The sequence below is a fragment of the Oncorhynchus tshawytscha genome, linkage group LG22, assembly GCF_018296145.1.
Source record: "Oncorhynchus tshawytscha isolate Ot180627B linkage group LG22, Otsh_v2.0, whole genome shotgun sequence".
Classification (NCBI taxonomy): Eukaryota; Metazoa; Chordata; class Actinopteri; order Salmoniformes; family Salmonidae; genus Oncorhynchus; species Oncorhynchus tshawytscha.
Genome location: NC_056450.1, coordinates 4,686,716 through 4,698,888, shown reverse-complemented (window position 1 = coordinate 4,698,888; position 12,173 = coordinate 4,686,716).

The following is a 12,173-nucleotide window of genomic DNA, read 5'->3' as shown; positions in this document are numbered from 1 at the left end:
GAGACCCCGGACTGGGGACCTTCGATGGAGACCCCGGATTGGGGACCGTCGCTGGAGACCCCGGACTGGGGACCATAGCTGGAGACCCCGGGCTGGGGACTGTCGTTTGAGGTTCCGGACTGTGGCCCGTCGTTGGAAGTTCTGGTCTGTGAACTGTCGCCGGAAGCTCTGGACTGGGTACTGTTGCCGGATGCTCTGGACTGGGTACTGTCGCCGGACGGTCCGCGTTTCGGAACCTCCTGAGACGGTCTGCGGTCCGGAGCCTCAAACGGCGGTCTGCGGTCTGGAGCCTCCAGTGACGGTCTGCGGTCCGGAGCCAAAAGCAGGGGTTCTCGGACCGGAGCCAACAGCAGGGGTTCTCAGTCCAGAGTCTCCAGGCGACGATCCCCGCACCAGAGCCACCATGGAGGAAGACATCGGATCTGCGAGCGGAGTGGGTACTTCGTCCCACACCGGAACCGCCCGGGAGGGTCCGGGTAGATGCCCACCCGGACCCTCCCCTATTGAGTCAGATTTTGTGGTCGGGGGCCGCACCTTTGGGGGGGATCATATTTAAGTAGCCATTCAGGTAGCCATTTCCTCATTTGTGTTTGTGGGATCTTGTCTACATTTAGTTGCCTGAGTGCACACCAGTAGCATCACGTTTCGTTTGTGCGTTTTTGTTTTGGTGAGTTTCAGTTTATTTCAATACATGGAACTCTATTCACGCTGCGCCTTGGTCTACTCCTTTCGACGAGCGTGACAGGGGTTGAATAATTATTGACTGAAGACATTTCAGCTTAGAATGTTTTATAAAAACATAATTCCACTTTGATGTTATGGAGTATTGTGTGTAGATCATTGACCCAAAGTCTAAATGTAATCCATTTTAAATTCAGGCTGTAACACAACAAAATAAGGAAAAATTCAAGTGGTGTGAATATTTTCTGAAGGCACTGTAGCTATGTCTGTATTCACATTGCATCGATGCAGTATATAGATATTCATTCGGTGCACTACAAATGATCAACCTCAGGCAAATGATCAAGTGTTTCTTAAATTCAGTGGAAGGACACCAAAAGTCTATGCCAGGGCCCGTATTCGCAAAGTGTCTCAGAGTAGGAGTACTAGGATAATCTTTTAAATGGATTTTGTTCCTCGATGACTTGGTTTAAAAATATTTTGGGATGATTTGAGCATGACATTTCAAACATACTAAATGGGGGAGGAGATTGGATTAAATGGGGGTTTGGTCTCCAAATGCTAATATTAGCATTTGTTGGCAGTGGTAGTGTGGATTGCAGTCACTATTTGGAAACTAAAACACATTTATTTATCTAAAGCTATGCATTTCCCCTTGCAGTGACCCAGAAAATTAATTTTCCCAAAGGTATTTTTAAAGTGCAAACATACACAGTATGCACTCGCATATTATATAATGTAAGGTGTGTGTGTGCAGGTCATATACAATTGAAAGTGCAGCTCACATTAACATTGTGCTTCCTTGCGTTGTACTATTTCCTGAGCTCAATGCTTTCAATAGACATGCCTTTGTCCTATAATTGGATTCCAGGGAACAATAGAAACGCTTACCATAACAAGTAATTAGTACATTGCCCCATCCTTCTCCCATAATGCACTGCCCATTATAGAAAACACAAGAATACGGGCTAAGTGTTGAACTGGTTGAATGGTATTAGCTGTACAAGAAATGTGTATTTTAAGTACACTGAATTAATTCTACACTATTTTGGTTTGGTACTGCCAACACTGTGGAAACTAACCATAACAGAATCACAAAATGTTTATATCCATGTGTGTTGTTCTTTATCCTTTCTTTCTGAAATGAGAAAACTTGAACAGGTAAATACATGTAACGTAATCCTAATTAAAGGCATATACTGTAAGACATAGTTCATAAGTGTTAGCGAGAACTAAAGGCAGCATGTTTTCAGCGTTTCATTTGATATCCATTGATACAGCACCCCTTTAGTTGCCTGGTTTCATAACACAATATTTAACTAAAATGCACATTTACCATGTTTTCTGTTTCCTTTGGCACACTTGCCAATGTCAAGCTCCTCCTAGCTGATGACCAAATATACTCTTAACCCCAAAATCCGCTGTAATCATTTCATAGTCTGTTCTCATTTAGAAATTTCAAAAGTGATGCAAAATCATTAGATTACCAACACTGGGCTCCTAGTCGGACACCCACAATGATGAAAACTATTCATATGTTGAAAAATTAAATCCTTGGCATGCCTTCTCTTTGTGAACAGACGTCACCTGGGAGCACAAGGTCTGACAGGGAGAATCACAATCCTTGACAATTACAAGTAAACACTCAATGAATGACTTAGTGTATGATTCAGTCTCTGATTGCTCTACCCCCTTTCCCTTCCCTTAACCAGATGGCAGGAGGAACAGCATTCATATAGTGAGAAAGTGACTCACTGACTACACAACACCCATATACAGTGGGACAAAAAATTATTTAGTCAGCCACCTATTGTGCAAGTTCTCCCACTTAAAAAGATGAGAGTGGCCTGTAATTTTCATCATAGGTACACTTCAACTATGACAGACAAAATGAGAAAAATAAATCCAGAAAATCACATTGTAGGATTTTTAATGAATTTATTTGCAAATTATGGTGGAAAATAAGTATTTGGTCACCTACAAACAAGCAAGATTTCTGGCTCTCACAGACCTGTGAGAGCCAGAAATAAGAGGCTCCTCTGTCCTCCACTTGTTACCCGCATTAAATGGCACCTGTTTGAACTTGTTATCAGTATAAAAGACACCTGTCCACAACCTCAAACAGTCACACTCCAAACTCCACTATGGCCAAGACCAAAGAGCTGTCAAAGGACACCAAAAACAAAATTGTAGACCTGCACCAGGCTGGGAAGACTGAATCTGCAATAGGTAAGCAGCTTGGTTTGAAGAAATCAACTGTGGGAGCAATTATTAGGAAATGGAAGACATACAAGACCACTGATAATCTCCCTCGATCTGGGGCTCCACGCAAGATCTCACCCCGTGGGGTCAAAATGATCACAAGAACGGTGAGCAAAAATCCCAGAACCACACGGGGGGTCCTAGTGAATGACCTGCAGAGAGCTGGGACCAAAGTAACAAAGCCTACCATCAGTAACACACTACGCCGCCAGGATCTCAAATCCTGCAGTGCCAGACATGTCCCCCTGCTTAAGCCAGTACATGTCCAGGCCCGTCTGAAGTTTGCTAGAGAGCATTTGGATGATCCAGAAGAAGATTGGGAGAATGTCATATGGTCACATAAAACCAAAATCTAACTTTTTGTTAAAAACTCAACTCGTCGTGTTTGGAGGACAAAGAATGCTGAGTTGCATCCAAAGAACACCATACCTACTGTGAAGCATGGGGGTGGAAACATCATGCTTTGGGGCTGTTTTTCTGCAAAGGGACCAGGACGACTGATCCGTGTAAAGGAAAGAATGAATGGGGCCATGTATCATGAGATTTTGAGTGAAAACCTCCTTCCATCAGCAAGGGCATTGAAGATGAAACGTGGCTGGGTCTTTCAGCATGACAATGATCCCAAACACACCGCCCAGGCAACGAAGGAGTGGCTTCGTAAGAAGCATTTCAAGGTCCTGGAGTGGCCTAGCCAGTCTCCAGATCTCAACCCCATAGAAAATCTTTGGAGGGAGTTGAAAGTCCGTGTTGCCCAGCAACAGCCCCAAAACATCACTGCTCTAGAGGAGATCTGCATGGAGGAATGGGCAAAAATACCAGCAACAGTGTGTGAAAACCTTGTGAAGACTTACAGAAAACGTTTGACCTCTGTCATTGCCAACAAAGGGTATATAACAAAGTATTTTGGATAAACTTTTGTTATTGACCAAATACTTATTTTCCACCATAATTTGCAAATAAATTCATTAAAAATCCTACAATGTGATTTTCTGGATTTTTTTTCCTCATTTTGTCTGTCATAGTTGATGTGTACCTATGATGAAAATTACAGGCCTCTCTCATCTTTTTAAGGGGGAGAACTTGCACAATTGGTGGCTGACTAAATATGTTTTTTGCCCCACTGTACAAACGGAATATGGTTTATGTCAACAATAAAATTCACTTCGCTCAGAAATCATGCAGAAACAGTTGAATTGTATAGTGAACCATAGGGTGGGCTTCACAATCTATTTCAATTCTGCTAAGAGGAATTGATGATTTTAATCTGAAAGCCCTGATATTTAACAAAGAGCTATTATTTGCACACACACACCCATACCCAAATGCACATGCTCCACACTTCTGAACACTTGCTCCGCTTATTATTAATCAAGTAAACTTCATCTGAAGTTGCAGCCTCTCTTTGAAATGGATGCATCTGCGTCATTTTGTTAAGAAATAATTGTGGCCACTTTTATCTCAGCACAATTAAACTATTTTCTGTGAAGTTGTTTGTCATACAAAGGACAAGAGCCGATAGAACCTTTGTTACTTTCATCATGCTTCTCTTTTTCTAAATCTAAATGTGAATCAATACCTAACAGTTGAATGTCAACAACTCCAAATGCCCTTCAACCTGTTTATAATGGGCTTTTCAAGATGAGCTGTCCAGGCAGCCCCTGTACAGAAAATGATATTCATCATCAACCTTTACAATCACAGTGACGGTTTACCCCATGTCATGACTATTAGTCTATCACAGGGTTTCCCAACCACCGGGCCACGGATAGTTTAGTACCAGGCCGCCTGGCCTTGGAGTAAAATATATACAAAGCCTTATGAAAGTCTACACATCGCTTGCACAGTCATCACATTTTGCTGCCTTAACATATAAAAAGGAACTAAATAAAATTGTCTTCAAACATCTACAAAAGTGAAAGAAAAAGTATAGAAAATGTTTTCCGTGAAAATATTTCTGTCTGCTCAGGTCCTGAAAAAGAAAAAGGTTGGGGACCCCTGGTCTATCAGATGTAGAGAATTTGGCCATATTGTTATTAGCCCATTGAAATGCATTGAATAACAGATTCACACATGGAAAAACAGAAAGGTGTCTGTCCTATACTGTATCTGAGAGATATAATTTAAAAAAATGTTTTTACCCATATTTAACTAATTATTTTGGGCACTAAACTACTTCTATACACACTGAGTATACTGTACCAAACATTAGGAACACCTTCCTAATATTGAGTCGCACCCCTCCCCCTTCTCCCTTTACCCTCAGAACAGCCTCAGTTCGTCGGGGCAAGGTGTCGAAAGCGTTCCACAGGGATGCTGGCCCATGTTGACTCCAATGCTTCCCGGTGCGCCTGGGCCCTACTACCATAACTTGTTCAAAGGCACTTAAATCTTTTGTCTTGCCAATTCACCCTCTGATTGGCACACATACACATTCCATGTCTCAATTGTCTCAGGGCTTAAAAATCCTTCTTTAACCTGTCTCCTCCCCTTCATCTACACTGATTGAAGTGGATTTAACAAGTGGCATCAATAAGGAATCATATCTTTTCACCTGGATTCAGCTGGTCAGTCTATGTGATGGAAAGACATTCATGTTATGTATACATTTTGTAAACTGGTACCAGGCCACCTTCAGACAAGCCTTGTAAGGCTTATGGGCGTCCTAGAGCAAAACAACATGTTCGTGAGAGTAACATCTTTCAATAGAGTGGTCATATCTGTTTTTAGGCCAAACTGTTCGGATGCTACAGACTTCTTTCGTGAGAAGAACAATCTCATGGTCTGACAAACAGCGCTGTAGCTCAGTCACCTTTTACCGCAGATGCGGAAGGCCGACATAGACTGATTCAGTGGATTGAGACGCAGCCCAAGCAAAACAATATATCATTAGCTTAAAGGGACATTTACATTCAAATCTCAAATGTGGTCTCATGTCAAAATAAATCCATGTCTGAGTGTATTTTGTTGATCCAGCTGTCTGCACCAAGTCCAAATTAATGGAAAGATAAGCACAATTTTACTTAATTAGACAAGTCAGTTAAGAACAAATTCTTATTTTCAATGACAGCCTAGGAACAATGGGTTAACTGCCTGTTCAGGGCAGAATGACAGATTTGTACCTTGTCAGCTCTGGGGTTTGAAATTGCAACCTTCCGGTTACTAGTCCAACGCTCTAACCACTAGGCTACCCTTATATGGTGCTTATCCAAATCAAATCAAATCAAATTTTATTTGTCACATACACATGGTTAGCAGATGTTAATGCGAGTGTAGCGAAATGCTTGTGCTTCTAGTTCTGACAATGCAGTAATAACCAACAAGTAATCTAACTAACAATTCCAAAACTACTGTCTTATACACAGTGTAAGGGGATAAAGAATATGTACATAAGGATATATGAATGAGTGATGGTACAGAGCAGCATAGGCAAGATACAGTAGCTGATATCGAGTACAGTATATACATATGAGATGAGTATGTAAACAAAGTGGCATAGTTAAAGTGGCTAGTGATACATGTATTACATAAGGATGCAGTCGATGATATAGAGTACAGTATATACGTATGCATATGAGATGAATAATGTAGGGTATGTAAACATTATATAAGGTAGCATTGTTTAAAGTGGCTAGTGATATATTTACATCATTTCCCATCAATTCCCATTATTAAAGTGGCTGGAGTTGAGTCAGTGTCAGTGTCAGTGTGTTGGCAGCAGCCACTCAATGTTAGTGGTGGCTGTTTAACAGTCTGATGGCCTTGAGATAGAAGCTGTTTTTCAGTCTCTCGGTCCCAGCTTTGATGCACCTGTACTGACCTCGCCTTCTGGATGATAGCGGGGTGAACAGGCAGTGGCTCGGGTGGTTGATGTCCTTGATGATCTTTATGGCCTTCCTGTAACATCGGGTGGTGTAGGTGTCCTGGAGGGCAGGTAGTTTGCCCCCGGTGATGCGTTGTGCAGACCTCACTACCCTCTGGAGAGCCTTACGGTTGAGGGCGGAGCAGTTGCCATACCAGGCGGTGATACAGCCCGCCAGGATGCTCTCGATTGTGCATCTGTAGAAGTTTGTGAGTGCTTTTGGTGACAAGCCGAATTTCTTCAGCCTCCTGAGGTTGAAGAGGCGCTGCTGCGCCTTCTTCACGATGCTGTCTGTGTGAGTGGACCAATTCAGTTTGTCTGTGATGTGTATGCCGAGGAACTTAAAACTTGCTACCCTCTCCACTACTGTTCCATCGATGTGGATAGAGGGGTGTTCCCTCTGCTGTTTCCTGAAGTTCACAATCATCTCCTTAGTTTTGTTGTCGTTGAGTGTGAGGTTGTTTTCCTGACACCACACTCCGAGGGCCCTCACCTCCTCCCTGTAGGCCGTTTCGTCGTTGTTGGTAATCAAGCCTACCACTGTTGTGTCGTCCGCAAACTTGATGATTGAGTTGGAGGCGTGCGTGGCCACGCAGTCGTGGGTGAACAGGGAGTACAGGAGAGGGCTCAGAACGCACCCTTGTGGGGCCCCAGTGTTGAGGATCAGCGGGGAGGAGATGTTGTTGCCTACCCTCACCACCTGGGGGTGGCCCGTCAGGAAGTCCAGTACCCAGTTGCACAGGGCGGGGTCGAGACCCAGGGTCTCGAGCTTGATGACGAGGTTGGAGGGTACTATGGTGTTGAATGCCGAGCTGTAGTCGATGAACAGCATTCTCACATAGGTATTCCTCTTGTCCAGATGGGTTAGGGCAGTGTGGTTGAGATTGCATCGTCTGTGGACCTATTTGGGCGGTAAGCAAATTGGAGTGGGTCTAGGGTGTCAGGTAGGGTGGAGGTGATATGGTCCTTGAGTAGTCTCTCAAAGCACTTCATGATGACGGATGTGAGTGCTACGGGGCGGTAGTCGTTTAGCTCAGTTACCTTAGCTTTCTTGGGAACAGGAACAATGGTGGCCCTCTTGAAGCATGTGGGAACAGCAGACTGGTATAGGGATTGATTGAATATGTCCGTAAACACACCGGCCAGCTGGTCTGCGCATGCTCTGAGGGCGCGGCTGGGGATGCCGTCTGGGCCTGCAGCCTTGCGAGGGTTAACACGTTTAAATGTCTTACTCACCTCGGCTGCAGTGAAGGTTGAGACCGCATGTTTTCATTGCAGGCCGTGTCAGTGGCACTGTATTGTCCTCAAAGCGGGCAAAAAAGTTATTTAGTCTGCCTGGGAGCAAGACATCCTGGTCCGTGACTGGGCTGGATTTCTTCCTGTAGTCCGTGATTGACTGTAGACCCTGCCACATGCCTCTTGTGTCTGAGCCGTTGAATTGAGATTCTACTTTGTCTCTGTACTGACGCTTAGCTTGTTTGATAGCCTTGCGGAGGGAATAGCTGCACTGTTTGTATTCAGTCTGTTACCAGACACCTTGCCCTGATTAAAAGCAGTGGTTCGCGCTTTCAGTTTCACACGAATGCTGCCATCAATCCACGGTTTCTGGTTAGGGAATGTTTTAATCGTTGCTATGGGAACGACATCTTCAACGCACGTTCTAATGAACACGCACACCGAATCAGCGTATTCGTCAATGTTGTTATCTGACGCAATACGAAACATCTCCCAGTCCACGTGATGGAAGCAGTCTTGGAGTGTGGAGTCAGCTTGGTCAGACCAGCGTTGAAGAGACCTCAGCGTGGGAGCCTCTTGTTTTTGTTTCTGACTGTAGGCAGGGATCAACAAAATGGAGTCGTGGTCAGCTTTTCCGAAAGGGGGCGGGGCAGGGCCTTATATGCGTCACGGAAGTTAGAGTAACAATGATCCAAGGTCTTTCCACCCCTGGTTGCGCAATCGATATGCTGATAAAATTTAGGGAGTCTTGTTTTCAGATTAGCCTTGTTAAAATCCCCAGCTACAATGAATGCAGCCTCCGGATAAATCGTTTCCAGTTTGCAGAGAGTTAAATAAAGTTCGTTCAGAGCCATCGATATGTCTGCTTGGGGGGGATATATACGGCTGTGATTATAATCGAAGAGAATTCTCTTGGTAGATAATGCGGTCTACATTTGATTGTGAGGAGTTCTAAATCAGGTGAACAGAAGGATTTGAGTTCCTGTATGTTTCTTTCATCACACCATGTCACGTTAGTCATAAGGCATACGCCCCCGCCCCTCTTCTTACCAGAAAGATGTTTGTTTCTGTCGGCGCGATGCGTGGAGAAACCCGTTGGCTGCACCGCCTCGGATAGCGTCTCTCCAGTGAGCCATGTTTCCGTGAAATAAAGAACGCTACAGTCTCTGATGTCCCTCTGGAATGCTACCCTTGCTCGGATTTCATCAACCTTGTTGTCAAGAGACTGGACATTGGCAAGAAGAATGCTAGGGAGTGGTCCACGGTGTGCCCGTCTCCAGAGTCTGACCAGAAGACCGCCTCGTTTCCCTCTTTTTCGGAGTCGTTTTTTTGGGTCGCTGCATGGAATCCACTCCGTTGTCCTGTTTGGAAGGCAGAACACAGGATCCGCGTCGCGAAAAACATATTCTTGGTCGTACTAATGGTGAGTTGACGCTGATCTTATATTCAGTAGTTCTTCTCGACTGTATGTAATGAAACCTAAGATGACCTGGGGTACTAATGTAAGAAATAACACGTAAAAAAACAAAAAACTGCATAGTTTCCTAGGAACGCGAAGTGAGGCGGCCATCTCTGTCGGCGCCGGAATCCTTTCCATTCATTTGGGGTCTGTGGCACATAGCTGGATCTACACAATCGATGGCATGGGATGTGGATTCATCTTGATATTAGACTCCATTTGAGGTCTGAAACTGTCTGACAAACTTTTACTTTGGAGTGTAATGTCCTTTTAAGTTGACTGTAAAGAAACCACTTTTGTCAAGGCACAAGGCGAGACCCAAATGCAGACACAGGAGGCAGATGGTTGGAGTCTTACAATGTTTATTAATCCAAAGGGGTAGGCAAGGGAATGGTTGTGGACAGGCAAAAGGTCAAAACCAGATCAGAGGCAGAATGGTCAGGCAGGCAGGTACAAAGTCCAGAAACAGGCAAGGGTCAAAACCGAGAGGACTAGAAAAAGGAGAATGCAAAAAGCAGGAGAACATTTAAACAGCTGGTTGACTTGGAAACATACAAGAGAAACTGGCACAGGGAGACAGGAAACCCAGCTATAAATACACTGGGGAAAATAAGCAACACCTGGAGGGGGTGGAGACAATCACAAGGACAGGTGAAACAAATCAGGGCATGACATGTTTATTTGTTAATTTGAACATCTAGAGATCATCTGTAGACTACTATCCAAATAAAGTGATCCCAGTCATGTTTTGATTTGTCAATCAATGTGCGTAAACTAATTTCAACACATAATTACACATATATTTTATTGTACAATAGGTCATTATGGATATTAGTTGCCTTTACCCTTGCCACCAAAACAGTCTTTAGCTTTCAGCGAAACCATATATCAACAGCACTCAAATGCCAAATTCTGGCTCGTTGGACATACAAGTCTTCCTCTTGAATAATTCAGCATTAACACAAGATGCCCAGACATGATTAAATTTTGCATAAGTGTTAATTGAACACACACATTAGAAAAGGTCTTTGCTGTGTCAATTAGTTGATTAAGTTCATCTACATCCCGTGGGCTCTGGCAACCTGATCTGTTTTTAAATGGATTCGTATTACAGAGCGAACCGAGAGCAGAGAAAGGGGACATTTTCAATTACATGTCACTATGTTGACTGACAGTCAGGGACTATTTGATAGGGCTTTTATTATTAATCGCTTGCATTTCATTAAGGGAATAATTTATCATGGAAATTGTTCTGTTTGGATTTTCAGCAATGCATTAGTTCAGGTATGGCCAGCAGTCTGTCGAATACATTCAATTATGGTATGAGAAGCCAGGTCTGACAATATGGGCTCTATTTTAACGAACTTAACGCAATGGTAAATCTAAGCGCCGGCGGTAGCGCTATAGGTTCAGGGTCAGAAATATTTTCACTATCACAAATATTGGGGCACTTGCTGGCGTTGGCGTGAAAGGGTTGGGTTTTGATGAATAAACAAGTTGTGGATGTGTCGATGCTCACTGGCCAATCAGAACATGCTCCATGCCGAAATATGTGGTTGCTTCATGTTGTGTATTTACGGTATTTTATGCATTGCCTTGGAATCAACTCCAATGTAAGTCCGTTATAGTTTGTTAAAGGGCTTCCAGAAACAAAATAACAAAATGTAGACCTATCTTTGCTAAATATGTTAACTTGAACCCATTTGCAGTCCACATTGTTCTAAGTAATTCCATGGCTTCAATAATTCGCACTGATGTAGGGGCTAGGCCTACTGTAAATTGCATTATGGCTGAGCATTGACATGCCAAATGTTGTCAATAAACAAGATTAAATTAATTATTGATAAGGCCTAAAAAGAGAACAAATAATTCTAATCAAAACTTAAAAACAACTAGTTTTAAATAGGCTATGTAACACTTACAGGCACCAACATTTCTCCCTGTGGGCATCTAATAATAAAACAATGCAGACTATAGAGGGTTTTACCCACATCCAAACGTTTCACAACGTTATTGCTGGACAATAATATAAGATCCAATATAAATAGAAAGGGAGAAGGGAGAGAGAGAGAGACTCTCTCCAAGGTAGGGGGATGAAGGCCCCTGTCAGAGCAAGAAACCCTTATCCTTCAAGAAGTACCAAGCACCTGATCATCAGCTGATTTAAAAGACTCCGGGCATATTTGGACTGGAGCATCACAAAGCCTGTGTGCCAGAAGCACACTCACAATATTCAACCACGATAACTACCGCTGATTAGTATTTCCTCAGGGTTGTAAACCCCAGCGGCTTGCCAGTTTTTCTAATTTCTATTTCATCAGTCTCTATAAGGCCAGACACAATTTTAAGAAAGATTACATTTAATCTGAATGAAAGTTGGAGAAAAGCAAACAGAGGGAGAAAACAAAAGGGTTCTAAGAATATCTTGTTTATCAAAATAATCAATCTGAATCTGCAACTACTGGCCATATACTGACATTTCAGCTCTGCTTGGAAATGTATGGCTCTGGACTTCTTCTGATTTATCCATTATGCACACAACTCGGATCCTCCATCGACTCCATTGCTTGGAGTTGTGCTCATAGCTCAAGTAAGGATATGGCTTACACGGTTTTAATAGGCTGAGTTACCAATGACAAACTCAAGAGGTTAGCATCACTTACCCTGGTAGTTAAT